Source organism: Manis javanica, chromosome 8 (genome assembly GCF_040802235.1).
Source record: "Manis javanica isolate MJ-LG chromosome 8, MJ_LKY, whole genome shotgun sequence".
Taxonomy (NCBI): domain Eukaryota; kingdom Metazoa; phylum Chordata; class Mammalia; order Pholidota; family Manidae; genus Manis; species Manis javanica.
Genome location: NC_133163.1, coordinates 5,096,234 through 5,123,947, shown reverse-complemented (window position 1 = coordinate 5,123,947; position 27,714 = coordinate 5,096,234). Strand labels below are relative to the sequence as shown.

Genomic DNA, 27,714 nt, shown 5'->3' with positions numbered 1-27,714 from the left:
GGCTTAGCCCCTGTCCCCCACCTCTGGCCTGTGCAGGAGCGTCCCCGTGGGGTGGCCAGACCTTGCAAAGGGCTTTGAAGACTAGCTGGGAGCTAAATCAAAGCTGTGATTGTTCCCATCTGTTGAAATGTTTGCATTCACACTCACAGGTAATGGGCTTGGGCTGACGCCTGTAGCTTATGTGTTTATTTATTATTTATTTATAAATCATAAATCCAGAAGGATTTGAGGAAGCTTACAATAAAAGATAAGAATATAGTAAAACTGTTAAAACAGACCGTGAAAAACCACCCTGAAATGAGAAGGAGGCACATAAATTAAGTTCAGGGCTGACGACTGTTACTGGGCTGGCACCTTCCATCTCTCTCTGTGTGTTCTTGTAGCTCCAGGGCAGGGCTGAAGGCATGCCCGGCACTGGCTGCCTGAGCAGAGCCCACACAAGTGGCCTCACATGGTGATGTGGGCTGGCAGGACCATGGTACTCAGAGGAAAGTCAGTTTCTTCCAGGGCCGTGTCTTGGCTGCCCTGTGATGAGATCAAGGGTGAGAGCAGAGGCTGGGGTATTTCTGTAGCTGTCACCCTAACCAGTTCATGTGTGGCAGGGCCACAGGCCCCTGGGCCAGGGTGCCTGGCTGTTACTCGCTTTTCTGCACCTCAGTTTCTCTCCTGCCAAATGGTGATAATAATATTTGCCAACTCAAAGAACTGCTGCAGGGATCAAACGCAGTGGCATTTGGCCTGAGACCTGGCACTTGGAATATGCAGTTGTTTGGATCTGACCCGTACGGGTTGTGATTCCCATGGTGAATGCCATCCTGGGAAGATGGCTCAGGTCCTTCGCTCTGGACCTAGCGTTCAGAGGAGGTGCCACCAGAGGGGGTGGCAGGATGGGGTGCCCCCACGCGCATGCCCTCCGCTTTATCTATACTGACACTGTCCACACTGAGCGTGGCCTGTTCATCATTGCTTAAAAACACAGAGTTTGAAGTGAAGGGAACATACTTTTTAATTATTTCCCTGCTTGTCTCTAGCAATGCTGTTGTCAAGGAAACCAAAACCTTTGAAAAGCTTTTCAGCTTCCCGGTCGGAAGAGGACACTTGCGCAGCGCTTGTGCTGTCTGTGGAAATGGACCTGTCTTCTGTAACAAAATCTATTTCTTTTAAAAGGGCTTGCTTCCTTCCCTTCTTACAGATAGAATCTTTTTGACCTTTCAACAGGAGATGGAAAGTTGTTTCTGGTATTTTCTCTTTTAAAAGAATTACCTGTATTCTTGACTTACAGTACTTCATCCATTCAGCATTTGTTGCAAGACTTGGGGGCCAGGGATGGGAGTGGGATATAGAGATAAATACAGGGTATTACCCTTCTTTGAAAGACTCCTGGTCACTTTGGGAAAAAGAAATAGGTGGACAAATACTGACAGTGGCAGCATCAGAGCCGCTTTGCTGGGTGGAGGATAAAATGCTATGGACACAAAGGACAACTCAGGGAAGGGAGAGAGTGTCAGTGAGAGTCACTAGGGTGGGTAGAAATTGTTCAGCAGCTGAGAGGTGGAAGAGCATTCGGGCAGAGGGAATAGCCTATGTGAAGGCGGGAAGACACGCAGGAGTGTGCTGCCGTCAGCCGACTGCAAGGCCCTTAGGTGAAGCTGACGGGCTGTACACGTGAGGCGAGGGGAGTGAGACTGTCTAGGGCGGGCATGCTCTTCAGAGCTGTTCTGTTTCTGCCGGTAGAACCCCTGCTCCTTGAAGCATGCAAACATGTCACTCCTCATATCCTAGCTTCAGAGGGAAGGGACGCCGCTGACATGTTTTGAGTCTAATAATTCACTTTTGCTGCAGGAGTACAGCTCTCACTGTAATGCTTCAGCCAGCATTCCAGTAAAACTTTATGAGAGTTAAGCCCTGTCAAGGGCATTGGCTTTATATGAAAAAGATAAATCATTGTTAGACAAAGAGGAGTCTTGTTTTTAAACAGCCCTTGTTATTTTTCTCTTGAAATTAAAAAAAAATAAATTTAGATTTAAAGAGTTGTAGAAGCAATCTAGAGAGTTCCGGAATACTCTCCGCGCAGCTACCCCCGTCTTACATAACCCTGGTGTGTTTCTCCAAACTAAGAAATTAGTATTCGCACGACTCTGTTAACTAAACTGTAAACTTTATTAGGATTCACCAGCTTCCCCACTAATGCCCCTGTTATGTTTCAGGATCCAATCCAGAATCCCATGTCTCATTTAGAGCTCTTCTTATTTTTGTGTGAATGATTTGGGCGGGGCGGGAGGGCGAGCAGGTTGTGGACTGAATCTTTCCCCTACTGCCTATTCTGAGTTCCTCGCACTGAGCCCACGCCTCACACAGCCCCTGCCCTACAGCCAGGTCCAGACTGGACGCCTTTGGGTGTCCACTTTCAAGACGTGTTTCCTTGTTGAATCAGGAGCCAGACCAGCAGAAGGTCTGTGCTTTCCCGAGGCCTAACCCGCCCTCATCGAGCACCAGCCGCCCCCGCCTTCCTGGTCGCCACTCAGTGATGACAGGTCTCCATGCCTTTTCTTTTTGCCTTCTGGATTTAATCCAGCCAGACCTTTGGGCTCATGATGACATTAGCAGGACGTTGACTTTTTACCCAGCTCTCCTGCGGCGAATTTGATAATTGAGTGTGTCTGGAGGCAGTAAGTGAGAGGTGAGCTGTGTTCCGTTTAAGGATACAGCTAGGACGTTCTTTGAGCGCAGATAGGTGCATATGTGTAGGTGACTGTCCCTGACAGCCCCTGCTTGTGATGCTCCCTCCCTTCTCTCCCACTCCTTCCTTCTTTTCCTCCTTCTCTCTCTCTTTCTGTCTGTCCCCCTCTTTTTCTTTACTTTTCCCACTGCGCCACGGCCCACCCCTACCGGCCTTCCCTTCGCTTTCCTCTCCCTCCCTCCCAGTTTCAATTCCCTTCTTTCTCTCCTTTCCCTGTGACAGGCCAGAGAAGCTGTTGCCACGGTAACAGAAGCCCAGCAGAAGCTCTGCTCTGCTTTCCTGATGCTTCTGGTGATGATGATGTAGATAATGTTGAGTTCTAGAATCAGCTAAGCCTCGGCCTGTGGCCTCTGGAGTCCCTTCATTTTCCAGAGGCCAAAGTGGTGCCACCACTCATGATTCTGTTCAGTAAATGGTCATTTTTGTTTTGGAAACTTCAAAATTTATTCCACTTTCCCAGTGCTGCGGAACTTGTTGCAGCTGTGTGCAAAATACTCAGCTGAATTTACTTATATTAACAGAGGGAAAAACCCAAATGAGAGCTGGTGACGCTGTAGGCTCTGCAAGTGACTTAAGGTCCACGTGGGAGGGCTTCTATACATTTGTTGAATTCCGGGGATGGATGATTAACTGCTTCTAAAGGATGTTGGGTGAAAGGGAAATACAGTTGGGGCCTTAAAAAATCTTCCCTTTCTTTTTCACTCAACAAATGTTCAGTGAGGACTTGCCAGTTCAAGACAGGTGCTCCTCGCCTCGAGGAGCCCAGCCTTGAGTAGGCACTGGGGTCTGTGTGCACGCGCCCTAAGGCACGATAACAGTCCTTGGTGTTTGCCGTCCAAATCCAGGGAGTCCAGCTGTTGTCCGTTCTGGAGCAACCCTCATGGCTGCACATAAATAGGCTCTGTGGTCCCCTCGGAGGGCTGTCGGCCTCCGCGCCCAAGTGGAGCTGCTTTACGGTGGCGGCAGCCTTTTTCCCCCCTGTTCAGGCTCTGACTTAGGCCTGTCTCGTTGGCATTAGCCGGGATTTGGAGCTCTGCCGTTCACCTGGCACCAGCTAATAGCCAAGCAGGGAGGAGTTAGTTCATAGATTACACTTAAGTTAGGACTTATTCCCAAAGGTAACACTGCTTAATAAAAACCTTAAGCCTTATTACTGTGCTTATGGGTATCCTGGCTCAGGGGTGTAAAAATAAGACTTATAAAATCCAAACATTATTTGTGGAAATGCAAAAATATTTTCATTAATAGAGGGTGTGATAAAAAGCAAAAGGCGTTTTCCGTCTGCACTTAACTGGTCTTGCTGCACTTGGGTCTCTTTATTTTCATAATCATTTTGAGCTTATTTAAATGTCACCCTTTCAGTAGTGAATTTTAAAGGAAGGAAGCTATGGTGTGTGAATAACTTTGCAACAACCCACCATATTTCCAGCCAGTTGCTCTGACTTAAGTTGATAATGGACCCCACACAGCAGTCACTAATGGATGATTATCTGGAGTGTTGTTATTGTTGTTTTTATTTTAAAAGAAAGGTTTGAAATTAGCATAGTAAATCTCTGTGGGATCTTTTCAAATAAAAGAATATTCACGTTAAAAACAACTTTCAGGAAAGATGTATGGTAATGAATAAAACATCAGTGAGTGAAAATAAGCGTGTTTAATTATTCAAGTAGAAGTAGTAATTTAAACTAATTATTGCTTGCGGATTTCATAATTCAGTTTTTGTCTTGCAATAATATTTCCTCTGGGCCTCCAGGGCGCGTTGGCGGCTGCTCCGTTCCTGAGGTGGGGTGGGGGTGGGGGGCCTCTCCCCTCCTCCTCAGCTGCAGCCCTGCTGCGCTTCTGCCTGGCCCCCTCGGTGGCCTCAGCCCCACTGGGCCGCCTATTGAACGATTCCTTGCTCACCGCCTTCTGGGGCCATAGCTTCAGGAGGCTCAGGTTAGTCTTGCCCACAAGTTCCAAGTGTCATGGGACTTCCAACCCCGTGTCTTGGGCTTCACAGGCCAGGCGGCTGTGACCTAGGTGCACGTCCCTGTGTCCCCACGTCCCCATGAGGCAGGGCACTGCTCTTCCGGGCTGCCTCCCCTGGATGGCTTTCCTCACCCCCTGCTGGAGTCGACCATTCTTTCTCCCCATAGCATTGTGCCACCCAGCTGTCTTGGTCCTTTAAAATTTTTTTGTTTAAATTTTTTTCTTGTTTTGGCTTTGCACTTTCTAAGAGAAAAACATGTTCCTTTAGAGGAACCGAAAGGCACCTGCGAGGATAAGAAGCAGGGTGATTAATCACCGTAACTGGCCCTCCAGTCTCTCCTCCAGAGAGGCTCTCTGCTCCTTAGTGCAGCCCTACCTCTGCCTGCTGGCACTTGCCATTTCTTTCTGGGATTCTGGGGTGTCATCTTAGCACAGACTCCTGGCAGGGGCTCATTCTCCTGGTGCATCTTCCTGGGTATGAGTGGCACTAGTGGGTGCTGGCAAAGGAGCAGTAAGTGCTGAAAAGTGCTTATGCTCGATCGTGGGAGGCTTTTAAAACCCAGTTATGACTGTTCCTCCCATGACTACCTGTGATGGCACAGGGGGCTCTCTGCCCCTCCTTTTATTGCACAGACACTGCCTGGAACAGATCTTGACAGTTCAGGTGAATTATTATTCTACCCCTCAGAAAGTGAAGGGAAGGCTTTCTATTGTAACTGCTTACCAAGTGCCCTCTGTCAAAAGGTAGTGACATCTGCTCTCCTGACATGTGACAGCCATTATTACCTCAGTATAATCACACACCATTCCATCTCACGCCCAAAAGCTTTCCATCCATCATGTCAGGAAGGATTTAAGACACTTTTCCCCCCTGTTTTTTGTTACTACTTTTTCCTGAAAAAAATAACCCTCTGACTTTACAGGCATTATGTGGGAAAGTGAGTGAGTCACTCCTTTGCAGGGTCATTACAATGGACAGGGACAAGACAGGTGGGTCACGGGGGAAGCAGAGGGCAGTGCGCTGGCCGTCGGGTCAGGAGTCCACGTGTGGCTCTGCCTTTCACCAGCTGAGACCTTGAACAAGCCAGGCCAGCCTGGGCTTCAGCTTCCCGTTTGAAAAACATGGAGGTCCAACTGTGATCTCTAAGGTCCTTTTACGCCGAGTGGTTCTGTGATCTCTAAACTGACTTTCGCTGAAGGAGGTAATGAGAGAGAATTACAGGTGTTCTCCCAAATCTGTCCCCCAGAGCCACTGGAAAGAACTTTCTTGATTCTGAACTGGGTTTGTGTGTGACCTCCACAGGAAGTCATTAAGCAAACAGAGAAGTTGCTAGCACCTGTGAGCGCCACGGAGCAGGGCCACGGGATGCAATAAGTGCCCTGGGGATGAGGTTTCGGCGGCCGGCACTTGGGGAGGCCAGCCGGGAGAGCACACTTAGGTGTGGACGTCCTTCCCTCTCTGAGGAGCCGACAGCTGAGTTGCCCACCTCAGGGCTTCCATGTCAGAAATGCCTGATGTGTGGTGGTTGGTTCTCTCCTATTTGATTGTAAACTTCCTTGGGGAGGAAACCCTTTCTTCCTTATTTCATTTAAAAATTTATTTTTAAGAGTAGAAATAGACAAATTTGGAACAAAATGTAAAAGGGACAAAGGATGTACAGAGAAAAATGGGTCTGCCTCCCCTGAACCTGTACTACCAGGTCCACTGCACTGGTTCTGAAGGAGGCGCTCCTCACTCATCTGTGTGCATCCTGGGGGCACCCGGCCCCCTGCAAGGAGCAGAGCTGACTCGGGCTCATTTGAATGAGTGGCCTGGCCATATGCGCTCTGAACCAAGGCATGGATGGCCTCATATTGAGGGTGGAGATTAGAGGCAAAGCCTTAGGACTTATCAGTGGGACTCCTGGAAGCAGCTGGGGAGACTTGTCCTTGAGCCTCCCTGCCTGGGGCTTGGGGAGGCCTCCTGCCTCTCCCCACTGTTTCTCATGAAGCGTGGTTTGGTGCCCCTCCTGCCTGCAGGGCTTATGTGCATTGAGATGGTAGCCCTGCGCAGTACCTGGAGCTTGGCACAGGCACAGGCATGGTAACTCTTGGTTCCTGCCCCATATAGGCGTCAGTTTGAGATGATAATGTAAAATCAACCTGGAGGTGTGATGCCATTAATGGATTGCTGATTAATTCAGCATTTTAGGGACCAATTTGATGCCCAGAGTGAAACTGGCTGGAGTGAAGCAGAATTAGAATAGGGAGCCTGCTCTCCTAACTGAAGCGCACGTAAAGTGCTCGGCCCTCAGACTTCCACTGAGATGATTGCACTGAGCAGAATTCCAGTTTGCAGCCGGTGGCTTCCAGGGAGTAAGAATGGTTGGTGGACCCAGACCAGCACTGCCAGACGGAGCATCATGTCGATTCCCCTTGGCCTGGCTCAGCACTCATGAAGTGCTGTGAGTAGAAGGGGGCCAGGCTGGTGAGGACTTTGCCACGGGCTGTGTCTGGCACCACAAGAACTCAAGGTGGATGGCTCCCTGAGAGCGAATTTTGGGAGCAGTGACAACTCGCATTTGCTGAGATCCCACCATGTACCCAGCTCAGTGCTTGGCATCGTATATACGACCGACCCTCCCCAAACCTCTGAGCTGGTTGGTGATGGCACGGCTGTCCTGCAGTGGCGGTCCTGGGCCTCAGAGGGCCTTGGAGCATGCTGAGAGCTGGAGGTGGAGCTGGGACTGGCGTCCAGGACCGTTTACTTCCCAAGCCTGTGTTCTTTCCACTCCCGTGTGCCGACCCAAAGGTGTAAATCAGATGTTTGGATTCTCCCAAGGCTTAGAGCCTCCAGCTCAATCAAGATATGTGGGCCCATGTTGAAAGAGGACAGAGCAGGTGGGCCTGAAGCCGCCATTCTGAGCACACTGGTAGGCACGTCCCAGCACTGGGGCACTTGGTTTTGGAGGCCAGGTGGACTGTTCAGGAGTGATGATGTGGGTTTCACCGAGGAGCGTGAGACAGGTGTGTTTCCTGCTCCTGGAACAAGGAGGGGCAATGAGACAGTTCAGGGATATAAGAAGGGCAGCGAGAACAGCGGTGGCAGCCTTGAAGGGGAGCGAGTTAAGCATGGGACACAAAGTTTGCTGAAGTCCTTCTGGTGGAAGATCCAGTGCCAGGCTGAGCCTGCGGTTACCATCTTAATAGTAGCCAGAGAGTTCCTGAGAGAGGCGGCAGTGACACACTCAGAGCCCAGGCATTCGGTTTGCATTGTGTCCTGTACTCCTGAAAAGCCGCCTTCAGATGCTTCCTGACCTGCTTGCATGTTTGGGGGTGATCGTCTCCTTTGACATGAATGACCCCCTTGTTTACTCCCCACGTACTTCTCATAGTTCAGGAGGCAGTGAGGAAAAGCTTTTAATTCAAAGCCCTAGCCATCTTCCCAAGTCAGGTGAGGTGGGGATTGGAAATCAGCTTGGCTTAGATGAGTGAGGCTGGCCGCCTGGGTGGCCCTGGTTGGGTTCTGGAAGGGGTCCGCGGGTGGGGCGGGCTGGATGGATGCCTTCAGGCCCCTTCGCTTCCCTTTGCTTCCGGGGGGCGGCCCTGTTGGAAGCTGGGGCATTCCCAGGGCAGTTGCTGCTGGTGGCCGCTTATTACATGCAAATCAGAGAAGCCCTTTGGAGCACATGTAGCCTGGGCGCTCTGGCTGTGTTCCTTCTGCATGCTCTGGAGCATGCCTTTATTAAGAGAGGGGACCACAGTTTCACACTTCAGTGCCCCAACAGGCCCCAATGCCCAGTGTTGCTGTATTGAGTCTGGGCTTTGGAGATTGGCGTGAGGGCAGAGATGTGACCTCCCCTCCTCGGAGAGGTTGAAGTGCTAGATGAAATAAGTTGAGGTGGGCCATTGGAAGACCCTTGACTGGTGCAAACCATGTGTTGGGCAGGAAAGAGGAAGAGCCTGTGCTGCTGGGGAGAACACACTTGAGCTGGTGGTAGGGGCGGGAGAGAGGCTGTGCGGGCTGAGGGCTGGTGGGAGCAGAGCACAGGTGCGGGGACTGCAGGGACTGGGAGGGGCGTGGTAATGGTCTGTAGTGGGGGGTCTGGACTTGGTGAGGCATGTGGGTGAATCTAGACTTTTTTCTGTAGAACTAGGGGCCGTGGAAAGTTGGTGGACTGGTGTGTGTGGAATTGGGGGGAACCCCCCACCCACAGTTTCCTGTGATGATCTGGGCCTTTAGGATAGGACAAAATGACTCAACTCTGGATAGCTTTACCTCTACCCTGCCCCTGTATGTAGACTCCCAGGATTTAAGTATAAAAGTAATTACAATTTGGGGGCTTAAAAATGCTTCCATTTACTGAAAACCCACTTTTACTTATATTGAGTTCCAGTATTGCTCAGCCTTGTGTGTGGGTGTTCAGGCTGAAGAAACCTGAGATGTGGGAAGGTCAAGTTCTCTATTGTTAAGTACCACAGCCCAGGAGGGACTGTGCTGAGCCCCCCACCTCCGCAGTGTCACCTTTTTTCCCTGCAGCTCCGCTCCCTTCCGCTCCCCCAGTCTCTAAAGCCCAGAATGAATGGGGAATTATGAATATTTACACAGCCTGCACAGGACTCGGTGACGCAGCTGAGAGCCACAGAGCGTTTGGTGACTCATCAGACCTTTTCCAAACACCGGTGATATTTTGCTACTCTAAAGGGATGAAAGTAATTAGCTGCCAAGGTGGGCAGATGACGCTACCTAAGTACGCAAACCTCCCGGGCCTGTCTTCTCTGTGCCTCGGGTGTTTTGTTTTGTTTTGTTTTTAAAGCTATGTGAATTATTTTCTTTTTAATAATGTTTGTTTTCTTCTGATTATTAAAATAATGTATGCTCATGGGAGAAAATACATAAATGCATTAAATAGGAAATAAAATGCATGAATTATTTTTCCATTACAGTCTTATTACGAATGTTTTGTGCAAAGGAAATTTGGAGCACTAGACTTATTTTATTTGAGAGGCCTATTGAGATAATTCAGATCAGTGGTTTGCAGCCGGTGTTCTGGGGGCTCTGAAGCCTTGATGGAAAATTTTTGGGGCTGCCTCTGTGGAGGGTAGGCTGGTGTGCTCAAGACCCACCCCCCTCTCCACAGTAGCTCTGCATTATCTGTCTCATGACTGGGCTTCCTCACATGACTGCTTTTGACCAAATGGCTTCATGTCTTATCAGGCGAGTGACTCAGTGATGCGGGCCCAGCCTGTAATTTTACAAGTGAGGGGTTCTTGAAGCCGTTGGGAGATGTGTCCCGCCTAAGGTAACATGGTGGCCCGGGGCTAAACTTTGCGCTGACTTTGCACTGCCTTTTAGAATATGAATCAGTTAGAATATTGGCAGTTGAACTTGAATATCATTGTCACATGCTATGTCATTGTGCAGAGAGCCCCCCTCCCCAGGAAGCTATTCAAGGGTCTCTAAAGGGTGTGCTTTTGGGAGAAGAGGTGACATCAGAGCATCTGGTGCTTGAAAAGATGAAAAGTAAAAGCCCCATCATTGCTGTTAGGCACACAAAAGAGGAGAAATTGCTCTGGGTGATCCCAGGTTGCATGAATAATGAGAAGAAATTAAGTAAAGGCCGCATTTCCTGACACTGATGTATTAGAACATGGAGTAACTTTCTACAGGAAATTGGAACAGGGATCCCTTTAAATTGAATTTGAAGCTGTGAATAGCAAGCCTGCATTGGCCCTGCATGTCCTAATGCAAGTTGAGTAAGCAGTTTCCTGGGTAAGAGTTAAGTAGTTAGGGAAACAGGTTAATGTGGAGGCCAACATGGTTAATAAATCGCCTCTCCCGTGTATCGTCTGTGAGGATGCGGAAGAGTGATTTGCTTCCTGCAGAGCTGTGCTAGAATTCTCATACTTTTTTTATTAGATTTTTGGCCCAATGCATTTGTTCCCTCTCATTGGTTTTGTTGATAATAATCACCCATGCCCCCCTTGCACCTCCTCGTAGATCTCTCTCAATTTTGTTTTCAGTAGCTGCAAAAGTTTACCATTTTAGAAAATAGGTGCTTTAAAATAAGAATACTGTGGGCCAGAACCCTTCTGTGTTTCCAGGGCAGACAGTTAAAGCTGTTTTTAAAGAGATTTTGGGGATGGCAGCCACAGAGATTAAGAAAAAGCAAGAGCTGCCTCCCCCTGAATGTAGGTGCTGGTTCCTGACCTCAGGGGGGCTCTCTGGAGTTTGCATATGCTCGACCACCTCCTTGGGGAGGGTGACAGGCATGGAACATAGGCCTCCTCTCTACTGATGTTTGTGACCCTGGTGGCCCAGGGAGGAAGGACATTGATAATATCAGCCCCCACTCACTGAGGACGTGCAGGATGTCAGACACCATACCAGGGCCAGTATCCCTAGCTCATGGTCTAATAAATCAATTCATTAACCAGATAAGTATAAACTGCAAAGTGCTGTTTACTGGGAAATAGAGAAAAATGGCCTTGGGTAGGGAGAACCTGTGGAAAGCTGGCATGCAGGCTGAGACTGGAGATGGAGAGCTCAGGAGTGGCAGCTGGGGAAGCAGAGTGAACAAAGGGACCGGCACAAGCAGAGGCTGGGAGGAGGTTGGTGGCAAGATGTGGGATGCACACCAGGCTTGTGCACAAGCTGTCCTTCCAGGCAAGACGGTTCCTGTATAGTTGGGCCTGTAAGAAGTTTCTCAAATGATAGGACTCTCTTAATTTTGAAGTAGGAGTTTAGTCAGATCTTTTGATACTTTGTCGCCTAATTTGTTTCAACCACTTGCCCCTCTAACAAAGTGGTCTTTGGTCAACCATTAGTGGTAAGTTTGTTCATGAAGTAAGTTGCTCTGTGCTGGGCTTAAACTCCAGCTTCTTAGCTTTGTGATGCTGGCTGACCTGCCTCTTGGTGCCTGGTTCCTTACCTGTAAAATAAAGAAAATACTGCAGAGGGTTTCAGATGATTCCAGTCCGCATGCCCTTAGTGTCACAGTAACTCTTTTGACAGTTCTCTGGGCCCAAATGCCTCAATAATCCTGTCCACTAAGGAGTTGGGGCCAGACACCCGAAGAAGTGCTTGTGTCCTCAAGGCCCCACACCTGTGGGGCGGGCACCTGTCCTCGCACACTGGAGACAGGTTGGGCTTCGCCACCCTCATTTCCGTTTCCGCACTGATTTTCATGTGCTGCTTGCCTTTTATCACAGCAACCACTGAAAACCCAGCTTGGCAATGGTATGATGTCACTGGGAGAAATGCAGAGCGGTCCGATGTTAGGGTGGTTACCTACCATGGCTAGTGGTCTGCACGGTGTCAACAAATATCACTGTTTCCTTTATAGATTTAAAGTACTCTTTGACACCCCCATGAGTTTGCTGGGGTGCTCTGGGTGTCTTGGTGCCTAGTTTGGGAACAGCTGTGATATTCACCTGATGTGTTTTGTGGAGATTAAATGAAATGATCCGTGGAAATGCTCCGTGCTGGGTACAAGGTGCTTAGTATTTGTTCCTCAGTGTGAAGGGCTCCCTTTAGCTGGTGGAGGAACGTTTCCAGGAGTGGCGAAGACACTGAACTGGAGGACGCCTAGGGAGAGGGCAGGGCAGCGGAAAAATACAGTATCTCTGCATTCATTATGGTAGGTGATTTTAAATATACATGTGTATCTACGTTAATAAATTATTTATAAATAGACATTTGATTATTTCTTCAATATCGCTGCAAGTATATGTATTCAAGATGGCCCCCAACCATTTTTGTTTGTTTTTAATCTTCTCATGGGGAAAATGAGGACATTCCCCATAGTTTACCTTAGATTTCGGATATCAACAAAGGGGAGGGTGGTTTAAATTGAGGTTGGTGGTTTAGGCAGGAACCAGATTGTGGGAGGCCTCAGGGGATGTGATAGGCCTCAGGATTGTAAAAGTTAATTTACTTTGTTGAGGTGTAATTTACGTATAATAAAATACACCCATCTTTAGGATGCTGTTGGGTGAGGTCTGACAAGTCTATATGCTTGTGCAGTCATCCCCCACTCCCAGTCAAGATACTGAATGTTTCCATGGCCCAGAAAGTTCCTGGTGTCCTTTATTAGTCAATCACTTCCTTCCACCCCCCAGTCCCAGGCAGCTGCTCATCTGCTTTTCTGTCACTAGATAATAGTTTTGCCTGTTCTAGAATTTCATATAAATAGAATTACAGCAGGTAACCTTGTGTGTCTGGCTTCTCTCGCCTGATGTAATGTTTGTGAGATGCGTCCGTGCTGCTGTCCGTATCAGTAGTTCACCCCTCTTCCATTGCCGCGTAGTATTCCACTGTATGAAAATGCTGCAATTGGTCGATCCATTCTTACGTTGATGGGCATTTGGTTTGTCTGCAGTTTGGGGCTGTTAGAAACAGTACCTTCATGAACTCTGTGTGGACACTTGTTTCTGTTTCTCTTGGGTAAATATTTAGAGGTGGAAGAGCTGGATTATATAGTAATTACATGTGTTCAAGTTTGTAAGAAACCACCTGTTTTGAAGAGGGATGTGGTACCACTTTATTTACATCTTTAAAAGGTCCCTTTGTTCCTGGGGAGAATAGATTGTGAAGGGCCTGGGCCGGAAGGAGGGAGAGTGGTGAATTAGCCGTTAGCAGTGTCAGGTGAGTGAAGCCAGTGGCCAGATGGGGTTGGTGGGGGGACAGTGGAAAGTCCCTGGCTCTGAGGGATGATTTGGTGACAGAATGGCTGAGGCTTGGTGATGGACTGGATGCTGCTGGGAGTCCCAGATGGTTCCAAGTGCTTTGTGCAGAACTGGGAAGACTTAGAAGCTTTTGGGCCTCTTTAGTTCTCTAGGGCTCACTTCTACCCATTGGCACTGTCAAATAAAAGTTAGTTTTTTTTCTAAACAAGTAAGAGAGGGGGAGGAGATGCCCACAGATAGGCCACAGGCAGCATAAAGGTGAAGGTGTGCTGGGGGGCGGTAGGAGTCAGGCTGATTGCATGTATGTGGCACCTGTTGGAAGATAGTTCTTGGGTCTCTCACATTTCTGCACAGTCTTCTCAGCAAATCCATGAACAGCTAGTTACTCTTACCTATCTTTCCAAGGATATTTTTATAGCAAACAGCTTTGGAAGATGGAGATAGTGTCTCTATTTGAGTAGACTTAATTCCATTCCAGGGTTATAAAGACAGTGTTTTCCTCCAGAACACAGGTTGTGCAGATTTACTTCCAGTCCTTTATATATGGTTGGGTCTGCCTACTGTCAGGATTCCCCTCCTGTAGTGCATCCCATTCTGTATACAGGTGCCTGCATATAAGCCCCTGGCCCTTACCACCTCACTCTACGGGAATGTTGACAGGGAGAGTCAGTGCAACATTCCTATCCTGGCTACTACCACAGTATGTAAGAGATAGTGTTTGTCTCTGACCCAGGAATCTCCTATCTTCTGCTAGTATGTATGAAATGGTAACATACTAACTGGTTAGCTTGAGATCAGGGTAATAACTCAGAGCCTACATAGTTCTCAGTAATGCCTGTGGGCTGCCCCAGCACAACTCGCAGGACAACTCGCAGGCCCTTCACAATCTATTCTCCCCAGGAACAAAGGGACCTTTTAAAGATGTAAATAAAGTGGTACCACATCCCTCTTCAAAACAGGTGGTTTCTTACAAACTTGAACACATGTAATTACTATATAATCCAGCTCTTCCACCTCTAAATATTTACCCAAGAGAAACAGAAACAAGTGTCCACACAGAGTTCATGAAGGTACTGTTTCTAACAGCCCCAAACTGCAGACAAACCAAATGCCCATCAACGTAAGAATGGATCGACCAATTGCAGCATTTTCATACAGTGGAATACTACAACTCCTTGTTCCGCTGCTGGCCTTCTCTCCTGTGCTTCTCTGTAAATGGTACCACCCAAATCTTTATTGAGCATCTACCAGGGTGAGCATCATCTAGTGTCAGGGAACAGAGTACGAATAAGCCAGACATGGTTGCAGTCCTTATGGAGCATGCGTGGTTCAGCCTTTGCTGTTCTATCCATATCTAAGTTGTGACTTATCTACTCACCTAATATTTCTTGAATTCATGCCACGTTCTCCACCCTCCCTGCCATTTGGTCTTTGGCTCTGTGGGATGTGTGTTTTCATGGTTGTTGCAAGAGTATGAATCAGTTACAGGGAAGCGCCTGGTGTGCTTCCTGGTGTACATCCTAAATGATGACTCTGTTATTTCTGGAATTGCCTATTGTAAATTCTGAGTGTCGCTCCTTTGTGACAAACTCCTGTTGTTTTTGCCCCAGCGGTGTAGCCTGCAGCCCAAACAGTACAGGGTGTGTTCTAAACCCGGGACCACCTGGCCTGTTTCACTGCCCTCCTTCTGGTCCTGTCACTAGCCACCGTGCTGTGAGCCCCGCGTTCCTTCCAGCTGACCTGGCCGCTGTTCCCCAGTGTGACACACCTTTCATACCTTTATCCTCCCCTTCCTCCTTTAGCAGGCGAAGTCCTGCGTATCCTTGAGGACCCAGCTCCAGGGACCACTTCTCTCTGTACCTTCCTCGAGGTTGCTCTTCTCCCTGGCCCCAGGCTGGCACGCACCACAGCCCCACAAGCGCCTGACTGACTCTTCGTGCTCGCTGGGAGGGGCTGCTGGGCCATCCTCCCCGAGGAGCCACGTGGTGCTGCCACTGACTGTGGGGCACTCTCTTCCAGCAGATGTTTGGGCTTTTGTGGGGGACCCAGTACAGTGACAGTCGTGAGCTGCTTGGCTTGAACTGGAGAGGAAATACCATGACAGCCACCCCAGGGGGTAGCACCCTCACAGATCCTGGTCTCGGAGATCCGTGCCGGCCGGGTGCAAGACCTGGGCCAGTGATCTGGGTATCACGTTATTTCTGAAAACCAGTGACTTGGCAGCATAATTTAACCGTGGAGGAAAGAGTCCCTGCAGGGACAGTCCAGCTTCCCCGGAGAGTGAGCCTCAGCCAGCCAGGCCGGGACCCCAGTCCCGCCCCCTTTCCCCTGCGCCCAGGGAAGCAGCTTCACGCCGGGGCCACTCTGCTGTGGTCCCGTGACTGATTCCTCTGCGCATAGCCTCACCGTGGTACCTGTGGGCACCAGCTGTGCAGGCATAGCCGAGGGAGGAAGCCCCTGCGCCCTGAGGAGCCCCTCAGCAGGGGGTGCTGTGCTTGGTCAGCCTCCCAATCACCCAGGGAGGGTGGCGGGAGGGCACCTCAGACCTGCTGAACTGGGGCTGCGGCCAGGTTGGGGGCCAGCTTCTTTCCCACGACCAGGGCAGGACCGCAGCGCCAGGCTGTTGCTCCAGCCCCGCCCTCCCTGCTCTGACCTGCCCTGGGCCTCCGCCTCCTGCGGCGGGGAGAGCTGCCTGGCTTTACCTCCTCTTGCCGACGGGGGTGCTAGAGACCGAGGCTTTCCCCGGTTGACCGCCCGCGCTGGAGAGCGAGCCTGGAGCTCGGCCCGCGCCTTGCTTTCACCCTGACCCTGCGGGATTGCCTGCGTGACAGACGCAGAGCTGCGACTGAGTTCTCTGCCCGCCTTGTCCCTGCCTGCAGGGACCCTGAGCTGCCCCTGCTCACCGCCGTCGCCCTTCCGTCGCCCCTGTCACGCACGGGCTTATCGTGGTGGTCCCTTGCCCCTGTGCTGGCCCAGACCCTTAATGCGCCATGCGAGTCCTTTAGGTTGGTATGAAGGTGTGTACTGAGTCCTTACGTCCCGTCCTACTTTGTCACTGCTGGTGGCTTTGTATGTCCACACCCTGCACAGACTTTCCAATTTCCACACACCTAGTAAAAATGAACAATCAGAGCAAGGGGGCCCTCGCCTCAGCCATGGGGGTCAGGGGCAGGGTCTGTGCTGAGGCACCCCCTCGGACCGTGTTGAGTGAGTGGAGGTGCCGTCCCTGCCAGCATCAGGCTCCAGTGGTGGGGTGGGCGATGGCTTCCATACCCAAGACTCACGCAGATCCCACTGCCTCTCCCCTCTTTCCTGGCTTGGGGCCTGGCCCTGAAATGCTGGGCTCTGCGGAAGTTGTTCTTCTCCACAGGGGCCTTCTCTCTGTGGCCTCCCGGCCCGTCTCCTTCCCACCTCTCACTTCCCGCTCCTGCTGTCTGCCCTGTAGTGTGATAGCCTTCTCAGGGACTCTTCAAATGAACAGTTTTTAGAATTGTTGAAATCTCTGTTGGAAAACAGAAAAGGCTATTTCATGGGAAGAGGCTATTTCATGACCTTATTAACTATAATTAGGCAATTCACAGAGGTTTCCAATATAGTCCAACATCTTGCCTTATTGAAATGGGGGGAAAATTCTATGGTAATGTCTTTGAGATGCAGTAGTCTTTAACACATTAACAGTTTAATTTCTTCTAGAAGATTTGGCGTCTGGTGTTTTCATTTAGAAAGCTGGGGCATAGTTTTACAGTCATCCACATTAATATAATAATTATAATTTTGAGCAAGTAATTTCAGACACTGACATCGAGACTTGTTTTTATAGCTGGAAGAACATCTCAGGTAAGGAGGTGGAACCTCACATCTAATCTTCCACAAATGGCATGAAATTGGAAACACAGGCAGTTTATGTCCCTGGACTAGGCTATATATATTTTGGGCCAGGGATGTGAATGCTCACAAACTCTTCCTGGGTGAAATCCTCAGAGAATGGGCATATTTGAAGTTAATGGGACATTTTCTGAGGAGTTTGTATACAGGAGGCCATGCTCTGAAATTCAGGAGCGGGTTGCCTGTGCCCTGCGAGTGTGTGCAGTGCACCCACAGCACCCCCGGGACAGTCTCCCTCCCCTGGCTGCGTGGCCGACCTCGCTGGAGGCCTGGCGGTGGCAGGTCATGGGCCTGCAGGCAGTGCATCCTGGCCCGCAGCGGATCACTAGGGCTTTGTGTCTGCCTTTCCCTTGTTTTATGTTAAAAATGTACTTTTTACAGTTCTGTTGGCATTATTCATATATAATTTTGGGTCCTGTTTTTAAAGCTTAATCTCTATCCCCATTTTTACAGCCTTCAGAATAGTTATCTTCTTTCATGTGGCTGTGCCACAATTTACTAAATTGTATCCCTATTGCTGAACCCCAAGGCTTGTTCCAGCAGGTCTTTGTTGTTGTTTCATAGGCAGGGTTGTGATGATCATCACACATAATATTTAGCTTCTGTGTAGTTATTTTCTTAAGCTTGATCCCTAGGGCTGAAATTACTAGCTAAGACTGAGAACAGCTTTTTTTCTTAAATGGAAATTTTCTCATTATGGCAATGGTATTCGGGAAATAGGACAGAGTAGAAGAAGGAAGATACGGTTGGCCAGTTGTCCCCTCATGCAGTGTTCGCCACTGTGGCAACTGGGAATGCACTGGGCTGCAAGTAGTAGGAAGCCTGCCTAGAGTGGCTTCTCCAGGAGGAGGCGGTTTGTCTCCATGGCTGGCTCGCGGGTGCTGCCATGCCCTGAGAGACCCTGGCTGGTTTCCTCTTTGTCCCGCCGTCCTTGGTTGTGTTGGCTTTCGCCCACACTGTGCGACCTCTTCCTCCCTGTCAGTCCTCTCACGGCGTTTCCCGCCTCTCATACTGCATGACTCTTTGTGTTTCTGCCTGCGTCCGGTCCCCAGGCAGAGTGTCGCCTGTATTTGGGCCGATATAGTGAGATATTTACCTCTTTTGTCTGCACATGCCACATTTGCATCTGTCTGTGCTTGTGACATACCGTTTGGCCATAGCTGAACTTTTATCACTGTTGAGACAGAAGAGTGAGAATAGCGCCTCTCAGCACTAGGAAGGAGCTCATCTTTTTTCTTAATGGGATTGTCTTCCATCCCATGTTTCTAGTCCTCTGAAGTCCCCTGGGGTTAGAACATATCCTTTGCTCTCTGCTTGGTTCCCATGCACCGGGGTTGGGAGCAGAATCTTCCTGGGACCTGTCAGTTCCTCTGGTTGGTCTTGCAAGGGGAAATGGATTGAGCACCCACTGAATACAGTGGGAGATTGTGAGCGTAGCCATGGCCTTTAGGGAGCCCCCGGAAGAGGGGAGGGAACACAGAAATGCCATCATGCTGTTACCATTGCATAAACCAAGCCAGACAGGCATAGAAACAAGTGATTTGTGACCTACTCTAATCCTACAGAAAATAAACATAACAAAAGACTCCCATGGGCCCACCACCAGATATAGCAGTTATTAACATTTTGCCATACTATGTTGGGTCCCTCTTTGTTTTGTAAGGAATAAAATATTGCATATATAGGTAAAGCACTGGCTCCCTTCTTTCTTGGCGACCTCCCTCTCCTGGTGTTGGCAGGCATGCTTTTGACACCTACGACATGTGCTTATCTGTAAACAATATGTAGTATTGGCTTTGTGTTTTAAAGATTTGTAGAAGTGTCATCACACTTTATATCCTTTCATAATCTGTAAAACATTAAACATTATGTTTTTGCAATTTTCCCACACATACATACATGTATGCGCATATATCTGTCTGATCATTTATTTTTTACTGCTTTGTAGTATTCCACTGTGTGACTCATTCTTCTACTCATGGAAGATTAAGTTGTTTTTACTTCTTATCTCTTGCAATACTATTGCAGTGAACATGTGTTCCAGTTATCTTTTGCTGTATAATAATGTACTTCCAAAATTAGTAGCTTAAAACAGTAATGTTTATTTTGCTTATGAATCTGTAGTTTGGGCTGGGCTCAGTGGGGAGAGGGCTCATCTCTGCTTCACTTGGTGTCATGTGGGGGTGGCTTGAAGGTTGGATCTGGAGTCATCTGAAGACTTGTTCACTCATGTGACTGAGGGTGACTGGCTGGCTGCTTGGTCCTGTGCTGTTCTGTTGGCTGGAGCACTACATGTGGCCTTTCTGTGTGGCCTGGGCTTCCCCACAACATGGCAGCTGGTTCTACAGCCAGAGAGCCAGGCTGAAGCTGGGTAGCCTTTATGCCCTGGCCTCAGAAGTCAGGCAGGGTTGCATTTGCTGTATTCTGTTCACTAGAAGCGAGTCACTGAGGCTGGCTTCCTTTCAGGGTGGGGGAGTTAGACTCCCTCTTTGGTGGGACGGGTGTGATGGTCTCTGCAGAGCTGTTCTGAGCCAGCACCTCAGGTGTGCCCCCTTGTGCACACCTGTGAGAGGTTCTCGAAACCCTCCAGGTGGATTGGTGGGCCGTGGCGTATGCCCCTTGGCCTCACCTAATGTTGCCAGATTGCTCTCCTCTGGGTTTATCCCACTGACGCCTCCACAGTACCTGAGAGCTCCATTTTTTCACACCCTCTCCCATTCTTGCTGTTAGGGATTTTGATTTTTGCTCCTCTGGTGGGTGTGAAATAGGATCTTGTTGTTTTAATTTGCCTGCCCACTGGTGAGGCTCAGCCCTGACCGCCTTCTAGGATGGTGTTGTATTCCTTTTCCCAGTTGGTTGCCCCAAAGAAGACAGAAATGTCAAAGTGCTATTTTTTAGCTTATGATGTCAATTTTTCAAGAGAGAAGTAGTGAGATCCCACAGAGTTTATTGCAAACTATTAAGAAGACCTTGGAGTTACTATTGCTATGACTCACTTATGAAAAAAATATGATTTCAGTAACTGCAGGCTATATTTGTAATGTGATGGATTTTCATTTAATCTCTCACCTCTCTATAATTTGCCCAATTTAAAAGTGCCCTGAAGCTTGCTTTCTCCTTGTCTGAGAGTCCTGTTCTTCCTGTGTGTTAGCACAATAACAGCGATAAGAGCTGGTGCCAATATGTGTCTCGTTGGGTTCTTGCTGTCTCCTCGGTCATTTAATTACTTCTGGTACCAGTTTTGCCTCCCCTGCTCTCCTGCTAGAACCATGTGCATGAGGCTTTGGGGAGAACCCTAACCAGACTGACTGGCTCTCGGGAAGACGGCAGGCCCCAGCGTGGGAGGTTCACCTGGGTCCGCCGGCGGGACCCTTGGCCGCACGGCACCCCATTGCTCCCTCACACCTTGTTTAAAGATGCTGTGAGGATAGACCACCACTTTCAGATCCAGCACAAAGCCTGGCTGGCACCCAGGACAGGTCCAGAAATATGCACTGAAGCAAATAATTCAGAATGTTCAGTTATTATAGGGATTAGTCTGACCTAGTGGCTTCCTTCCAGAAACATCTGGAAAATAGCCATGTTGACCAAGAGTTTTAAAATGAATTCCTAAGCTTTCCTTGAAAAGTAAACTTATGGCTACTTTTTAATTTGATCAGGTTGCATCTGAACACTGTCTGTGGCTCGCTAGAGAACATTATCTTCTCTGCCTCCCTCTGAAGGGGTGTTCAGCTTCTTATCTGTGTTTAGAACCAGAGCCTCTGCTGCAGAAATGAGACCTTGTCTGTGCAGACAGTTGGCTCAGATGCTTTGCAGATGCTCTGGAAGCAGCCTCTGCATCCGAACCAGGGACCCTGGTGAACTGTGTGCCCCATAACCCAAGCCTTTTGGGTGCGTGCAATGTGTCCTGGCAACATCGCTGGTGCATCACTGTCTGGATCTTTCAGTGGGGGCACAGGGCACCCCTGGAAGTGCAGGAGTATCTGTCCAGCCCAGGCTGGGTGCTGGGCCCAGGGAGGCCAGAGACCAGGACTGCCTTGCAGAACAGAGGGATAGCCAGAGCTGCTCCTGCCCATCCCACGGTGCTCTCCCTGTGCCAACTAAGGTGCGGGTATGAATGAGGAATTCATTGTCTGTTGTTTTCAGGAAGGAGCCTTTGGGGTGCACTCATTTGCTCCTTCGTGGGCTGTCGGGTCAGCCTGGCTGGGCAAGGCCTCCAGGGCTGCTGGGCACCCCTGAGCCTGGTCACTGCTGAGGCCACACCACTTGTAGGGAGCTGAGTTTTGGAGCCTGTGAAGTCTTCACACCACATTCTAGGTGCCAGCAAGTCTTAACAAGGGCAGGGCATTAGCTCCATTTCTGTAACAAGTTTGTTCACAGCCTAACAGTTTATATCCCATGTAAACAAACACCAGTGCCTGCTTTCCTAATTACCTCAGACCTCATTTACATATTGAGAGTTAGCAGAATATGTCCTCTGCTTTTGGGGACCTACCCACTGACCCCAGGGATTCCTTATCAGATGTCCCAGGTGTGACCCACCTAAGCTTAGCCAAGAGGCCCCAGCCTCCTGTGGGGTCCTGAAAGCAAGGATCCACCCACATGCTTGGCATTTGGGCTGAAGCATCCTGGGTCTGGGGGTCTGGAGTCCGGGTTCTGGAACCAGCCCTTCCTGGCCCAGGTCTTGGTTTCCTAGTCCAGGAGATTCAGGTAGTGGGCTGACCTCAGGGCCCCAGCAGCAGCTGCCACCATCAGCATGCAGTAAGCACCTGCCGCAGACCAGCCTCTACCAGGCGCCTGGCAGTCCAAGAGGTTAACCATTCCATTGCACTGGAGGGGAAACTGAGGCCCAGGAAGGGGGTACCTTTCCCTGCACATGTGCGCCTCCTGTCTGCCCTTCATGGTGTAGGATGCACGACCTGCTTTGTCACTGGACAGGTGCAGCGGTCTCAGAAATGTTCTTCCTTGCTTCCCCCTTTTCCCCCAGGCAGCCAGAATGAACTTTCTGAACACATATCTGGGTGTGCCCCTTGCTGGCCTCACAGCCCACAGGGCTCAGGGTCAGGTCTGCTGTCCTTGAGGTGGCACCGGCCTGCTCTCCATCCACAGTGTGCCCGGAGCCATGGCTGGGCAGGGCTGTCATCTGTGCTGACCTACAGCAGTGCCGTGCAGCTGGAGGTGTCCAGCAGACTCTAGGGAGCAGCTCTTGGGTGCACAGCCAAAAATTAGACCAGGATTGGACCCACTTCTGTTAGATTACCAAATCTCTGCTCCTTCTGCCTCCTCCCATTGATTATTAAATGTTTGACGAGAGAAGATACCCAGGCCAGAGCCTGACTCTTGTTATTTCACAGTAAATGTCCTTGGCAGCCTGGCTCGTCTCTGCATGAAACCTGTCACATGCCGATGGTGGTGGGGAAGGTCCTGTTTGGCGCACACTCAGCAGGCTACTATGAAGCCCTTGTCAAATTTTTGTTTTGAAAGAGTTCTTGAAAATGACAGGCTTCATTTAGGGGGTCTTTGTTAATCTAACAGTGTTCCCAGGCTTACATGTACTCATGTGGACTCTTGCATGTAATGAGCTAGGGAGAGAATTAAAAACAATTTCCACTTCCTTTCAGGCATGGTGTATAGCCAGATAAATCATCTGGAGGAAGGAACCCTCAACATGAGCCAATGGATAGTCAGGTGGGGTCAGGGTCAGACCCTGAGGCTTCCAAGGGCTCCAAGCTGACATTTCCACCCCAAATTGGGTTTGCATAAGCACAGGATGAGCGCAGGGCTATTCTCAGCATGGTGTCATTGTGAATATGCATTCTGATGCTTCGCATGGGGTGGTTTAAAAAATTAATAGATAATGTCCTTTATTTTATTTCTTCCTCTAAAAGCCAATGCTTGGAATTAATTTTTTCTGGCCCACTAACTCTTGTGGTTAAAAATACAAATTAAGCTTTCAAGGAAAATCCATCACAGAATTATTGGAAAGTCAGTGTGGAGAAGATAATGGGCTCTATATTGGGTTATGTCTATAGGGTTATTGTTTTTCGCAATTACATTTTTCTTTGTTTTTCCTCTTTCGTGCTCTGGGATATCAATCTGAGAAGGGCTTCCAAGTCAGAAGAGTTATTGGCTGTTTTTCCCAAATGGGACTGCCCTTCCAGAGAGCAGTGGGCATCTATTTGACAACAAGATATAAATTTGTGCTCCAGGTTCTCTGAAGAAAGCATGGATTGCAGACAATGACTTCGTGGCACTATATTTCAGGCGGGTGTGTAGAGCTGTCAGAAGTCAATAAAGTCCTCAGGCACCAGCTTGTATCCAGCTAGCATTTGTCAAGTGTTCTACATGTACTTTGTGCAGGATTAGAAGGCAGATTATAGCGAGGTCTCCAGCACTTTAACTCCACCATCTCACTGTGCCCCAAAGCCCATCCTAGGGGGTGATCCGTTTGAGCCCCAGCCCCCTGGAGTGCGTGCCTGTCCCAGGCCATCCCTTCGGCCACACTCACAGCACTTTTCCCATCGAAGAGGAAGCGCCCCATTACCAGCACGCTCTAGGTGCCAGGAGCAGGGCGGGCAGTAGAGCACATGGAAGAAAGATGTGCACCTGCCCCAGAGATGCTGTCTGGTGGGGCTGCTGCCCTGCCTTCTCTCTGTAGGTTACGCAGGTCCCAGGAGGCCCTGTAGGCTGGGCCCTGTGCCTGGTACCTGCCGTGCTTTTTCTTTAGTGGTAGCCACTGAAATTGCAGGCAGGGGTCTCAAGTGCCGGTTGATCGCTCAGTGTTGTGCCTAAAACTCTCCAGAGGCTCCCCGCTGTTTCCAGAATGGAGTGCAGACGGCTCAGGGTGCCTCTGCGGCCTGCAGGCCATTCTTCCTCTCCACTGCGTCGCCCGCCCGAGTAATTCCCGCATGTCCCTTTCCCAGGAAGCCCCCGACACCCACCGCAGCCTGGGTAGGTGCCCCCTCCCAGCATGCCCACCCTGCCCCCGAACCTCCTCCCTCACAGCACTTATCCGTCGCCTGTCAGACTGTCTGTCCTATTCGTCAGCTGTGCCTCTTGACTGTGTCTCAGAGACATGCGTCCTGGTCACTGCTGTGTCTGTGAGCACAGTGAGTGCCATGCAGTAGGCATTTTGTGAACATGTGTGGAGTGACACACGGTGCCCTGGAGGAAGGTGTTTCTGTGTGGGCAGCTGTCAGAGGGTTAATGGAGGTTGCCAGGGCCAGTGGTGAAGGATGCGTGCTGGGCTCCTGCTCACCACTTTCTTTATTAAACTGGTCCTATCACTTGACATCCTTCACCACTGAGGGAAAAAGAGCTTGTTTCAAAGTACAAGTTCATGGGCATCTGGGCTGCCACTGCTGTTAAAAAAATGAGTGCTGGAAAGAGTGCTGGGCCAGGTGGGGCTGGCCTGCAGGGGACATGGATGGGCTCCCTCACGCTGCCTCCCACGGACCCGCCCGCTGGACAGGCAGGAACACAGGCTGGAGAGGGGGCAGGGGCAGGTGCCCGGCCTCCTGGCTCCTAGGCCAGGGCTCTGTCCACATCCCTGCTGTTTCACCAGTGGACGGAGGGAGGGCAGAGAAAGCAAGAAGAAGGCCGAGTGGGCTCTCTTGCGCAGGACGGCCAGCTGTCGCGCACAGTGACTGTGCTGTTCCCTCCCTCCGGCGCTCATTCACCCGGAGCTGGAGGCCTCCCCCTTTCCTTCCCCAGGGAGCCGGGTGCCCTGGGGGGCGCTCACCAAGGCCGCTTCTCCCTTCCCAGGACACATCTGTTGTGCGTTCTGACCGCGGTGTGGCTGCCGACGCGGGAGAGCACCCAGAACTCTGAGCGCTACCCAGACACAAGGCTTGGTGGCCTGCTACTGGGTTCCCCAGACACAGCTAGACAGCGAGGGTGACTCAGTGGGTCGGAGACGTGGGTGACTGAGCGCAGGCACTGACCTAGCCACTCCTGGTGTGTGTGGTGAGGTGGGTCAGCATGGAGTCCAGGACCGGGTGGCCTGGGTGCGGAGCCTGGCTCTGCCACTCACTGGCCATGTGGGCGTGGGTCAGCACCTTAGCCTCCCTGGGCCTTGGGGGAAGGAATAGGGGCTAAGTACTGCCTGGGTGGCCCTGTGCCTCTCACTCAGGTGGCCCTGTAGGCGCCACTGCACTGACTGCTGGTCTCACTGCTGAAGCCCACCTGGTGAGCAGACCCTCTCCTCTGCTTCTTTCGGAGGCGCCCTACCTGGAGCTGCCCCTTGGAGGAGCCATCTCACTTCTTTAGTCACATGGAGGGATCTTAGAGACACACTTTTTACCCTGATACCACTCTCAAAAGTCCTGTACCTTAGTTTTTATTCCACTTTGTGACTTTAATTTAGTTGCACATTCATATTTAAAATCTCATATGGATTAATTTCATGATACCAGTTTGTTTTTCTTCTGACCTTTCACGAAGCAGTGTCACTGAGCTTTCTCTTGCGTCTGGAGCACCAGCGTCACCGTGGCCCCTGGGCTGCTCTGAGTCATCCTATACGCTTCTCCAGAGCACGTCCACTTCACTTCCGCCTGAGTCAGGTCAGGTCCTGCACTTATTGAATCAGTGTGTGATGCAGTCACTGGGAACTTTTTACCAAGCCACAGGTACTCATCTGTAAAGCTTGGGAAATTGTTTTTCCATTTGGCATTCTGTGTTTTCTTCCTCAGGCTTCTATCTGGGGCCACAGAATAGGACCTGTCCCCATCCCTCAACCCTCTGTGTGTCAAAGGTGGCTCACCCACCTTCTGGAACTCCGACCCTCAGCCTGTCACCAGCCCCTCCTCTCCTTTGGGACAAGGGGAGGCATGGGGTAGGGTGGTACAGCAGAGGCCAGCCTTTTGTAGTGGAAGGGGACATTCCTTGCTCCCACTGCTTGGGGCTGACAGGAGATCTACCTGCCAGCGGGTGGGTGGGACCCAGAGTGACAGGAAGGAGAAGGAGCTGTCCCCTCAGGTCTCATGGCCTAAGCTGTTCAGGATATACCCCGTTCCTCTTAGGAGGAATCCATCTTTATCTGTCAACATGCCTTTTAAGGCCCCAGTTGCGTGGGATTGGCCTAGACAGTCCTAAACATGCAACCTCTCAGAGCCTCACACAATCGAGGTTTCAACCCAAGAATATATGTGAAATCACATGTCTTAGTCTGCCCAGGCTGCCATAATAAAATAGCACAAACAGGAGGCTTGTACAACAGAAATTGGTTTTCTCACAGTTCTGGAGACTGGAAGTCCAGGACCAAGGTGCCAGCAAGGTTGTGTCCGGTGAGGGCCCTTCCCTTGGGTAGCAGATGGCTGCCTTCGTGCTGTGCCCTCCCATGGCCTGTTCTCGTGCGTGGAGACAGGAAATGAGCAAGCTCTCGCGTCTCTCATGAAGACACTCAGGCTGTCAGATCAGGGCCCCACCCTTATGACCCCATTACACCTTAATTCCTTGGAGACCCCATTACCAAATACAGCCACACTGGGGGTTAAGGCTTCAACATAGGAATTTGGCAGGGACATGATTCAAATCCATAACGTGTTTTAGTACATTGCCTGTTATTACATGGTGGGTCAGTGAATATTTGTTGTATTTGAATCTAAAAGAGCTTAGGGTCCTAGAAGATAAGGTGGAATTGGCTCCAGAGGCTCTGGCCGAATCCTGCAGATCAAGAGGCCCTGAGTGTGTGTTCTCAGGAAGGCACACCCGGGCAGCCTACCAGCTCTGGCCGGTGTTGGGGAGCAGGCTGGAGATGAGGTCTACCTCTACCCTCCCACTTTGAGCCATCTGCAGACCCCATCCCCAGGCCTCTGACTCCCTGACCCTCTTGGGGAGATGCAAGAATTGATACATTTGGCCAAGGTAAGGGGATAATACTAGTGGGGCCATGTACTGTGAAGCCCAAATTCTTTAGCCATTTGTTAGTAATAATATTTTTTGTTTTTGAGTAAATAGTTCCAGGAAAGCAAGGAGTTTGAGTGTTTCATCTATAGCGTGGTAAGCAGTGCCTTATCGTGGTAAGCCAGCACAAAGTGGGTGCTCCCTCAATGGGTATCGACCTAACTAAGAGGGGGGGTTCCTGATGGTGTGCAAAGTGGCTTCCTGCACCTTGAAGCCGAGGCTGGGCAGGACTGCCGTCCCCATTGGCAGGTGAGGACATCGAGGCACAGAGGGGACCTGTGGCTTATTCCAGGACCTGATGAGGGTGCCTGCGTCCTGCTGGACTCAGGGAGGGACGCAGGGTGAGTCCCAGGAGGCCCAAGCTTGGTGGACCTGCGCAGACAGGGCTTGCTCCTCACCCTGCTCACCTGGTGGCCTTTGCCTTTCTGGCTAGCGAGGAGGGATCCACAGGAGGTGCCCACTCAAGAGGCGCCCCTGGCCTCAGTCTGCAGGGACAAATTGCTGGAGGCCTTTTTTCTGGCCTGTCCTGGGTTTCCGTGGCCAGCCCGTCG

General features: G+C 50.3%; 1 protein-coding gene and 1 long non-coding RNA gene across 9 annotated transcripts in view; one reads left to right on the top strand and one right to left on the bottom strand.

Moving 5' to 3' along the window:
- The window catches only part of WDR25 (WD repeat domain 25), a 137,956-nt gene that overhangs the window by 18,365 nt on the left and 91,877 nt on the right, over positions 1–27,714 (top strand). The gene's annotated exons all lie outside the window — the stretch shown is intronic.
- On the bottom strand, positions 10,429–15,280 carry LOC140843235 (uncharacterized). Its single transcript, XR_012120833.1, has 3 exons — positions 15,153–15,280; positions 12,122–12,275; positions 10,429–11,619 (listed from the first exon to the last, which is right to left on the bottom strand). It is a non-coding gene; the product is annotated as an uncharacterized lncRNA (long non-coding RNA).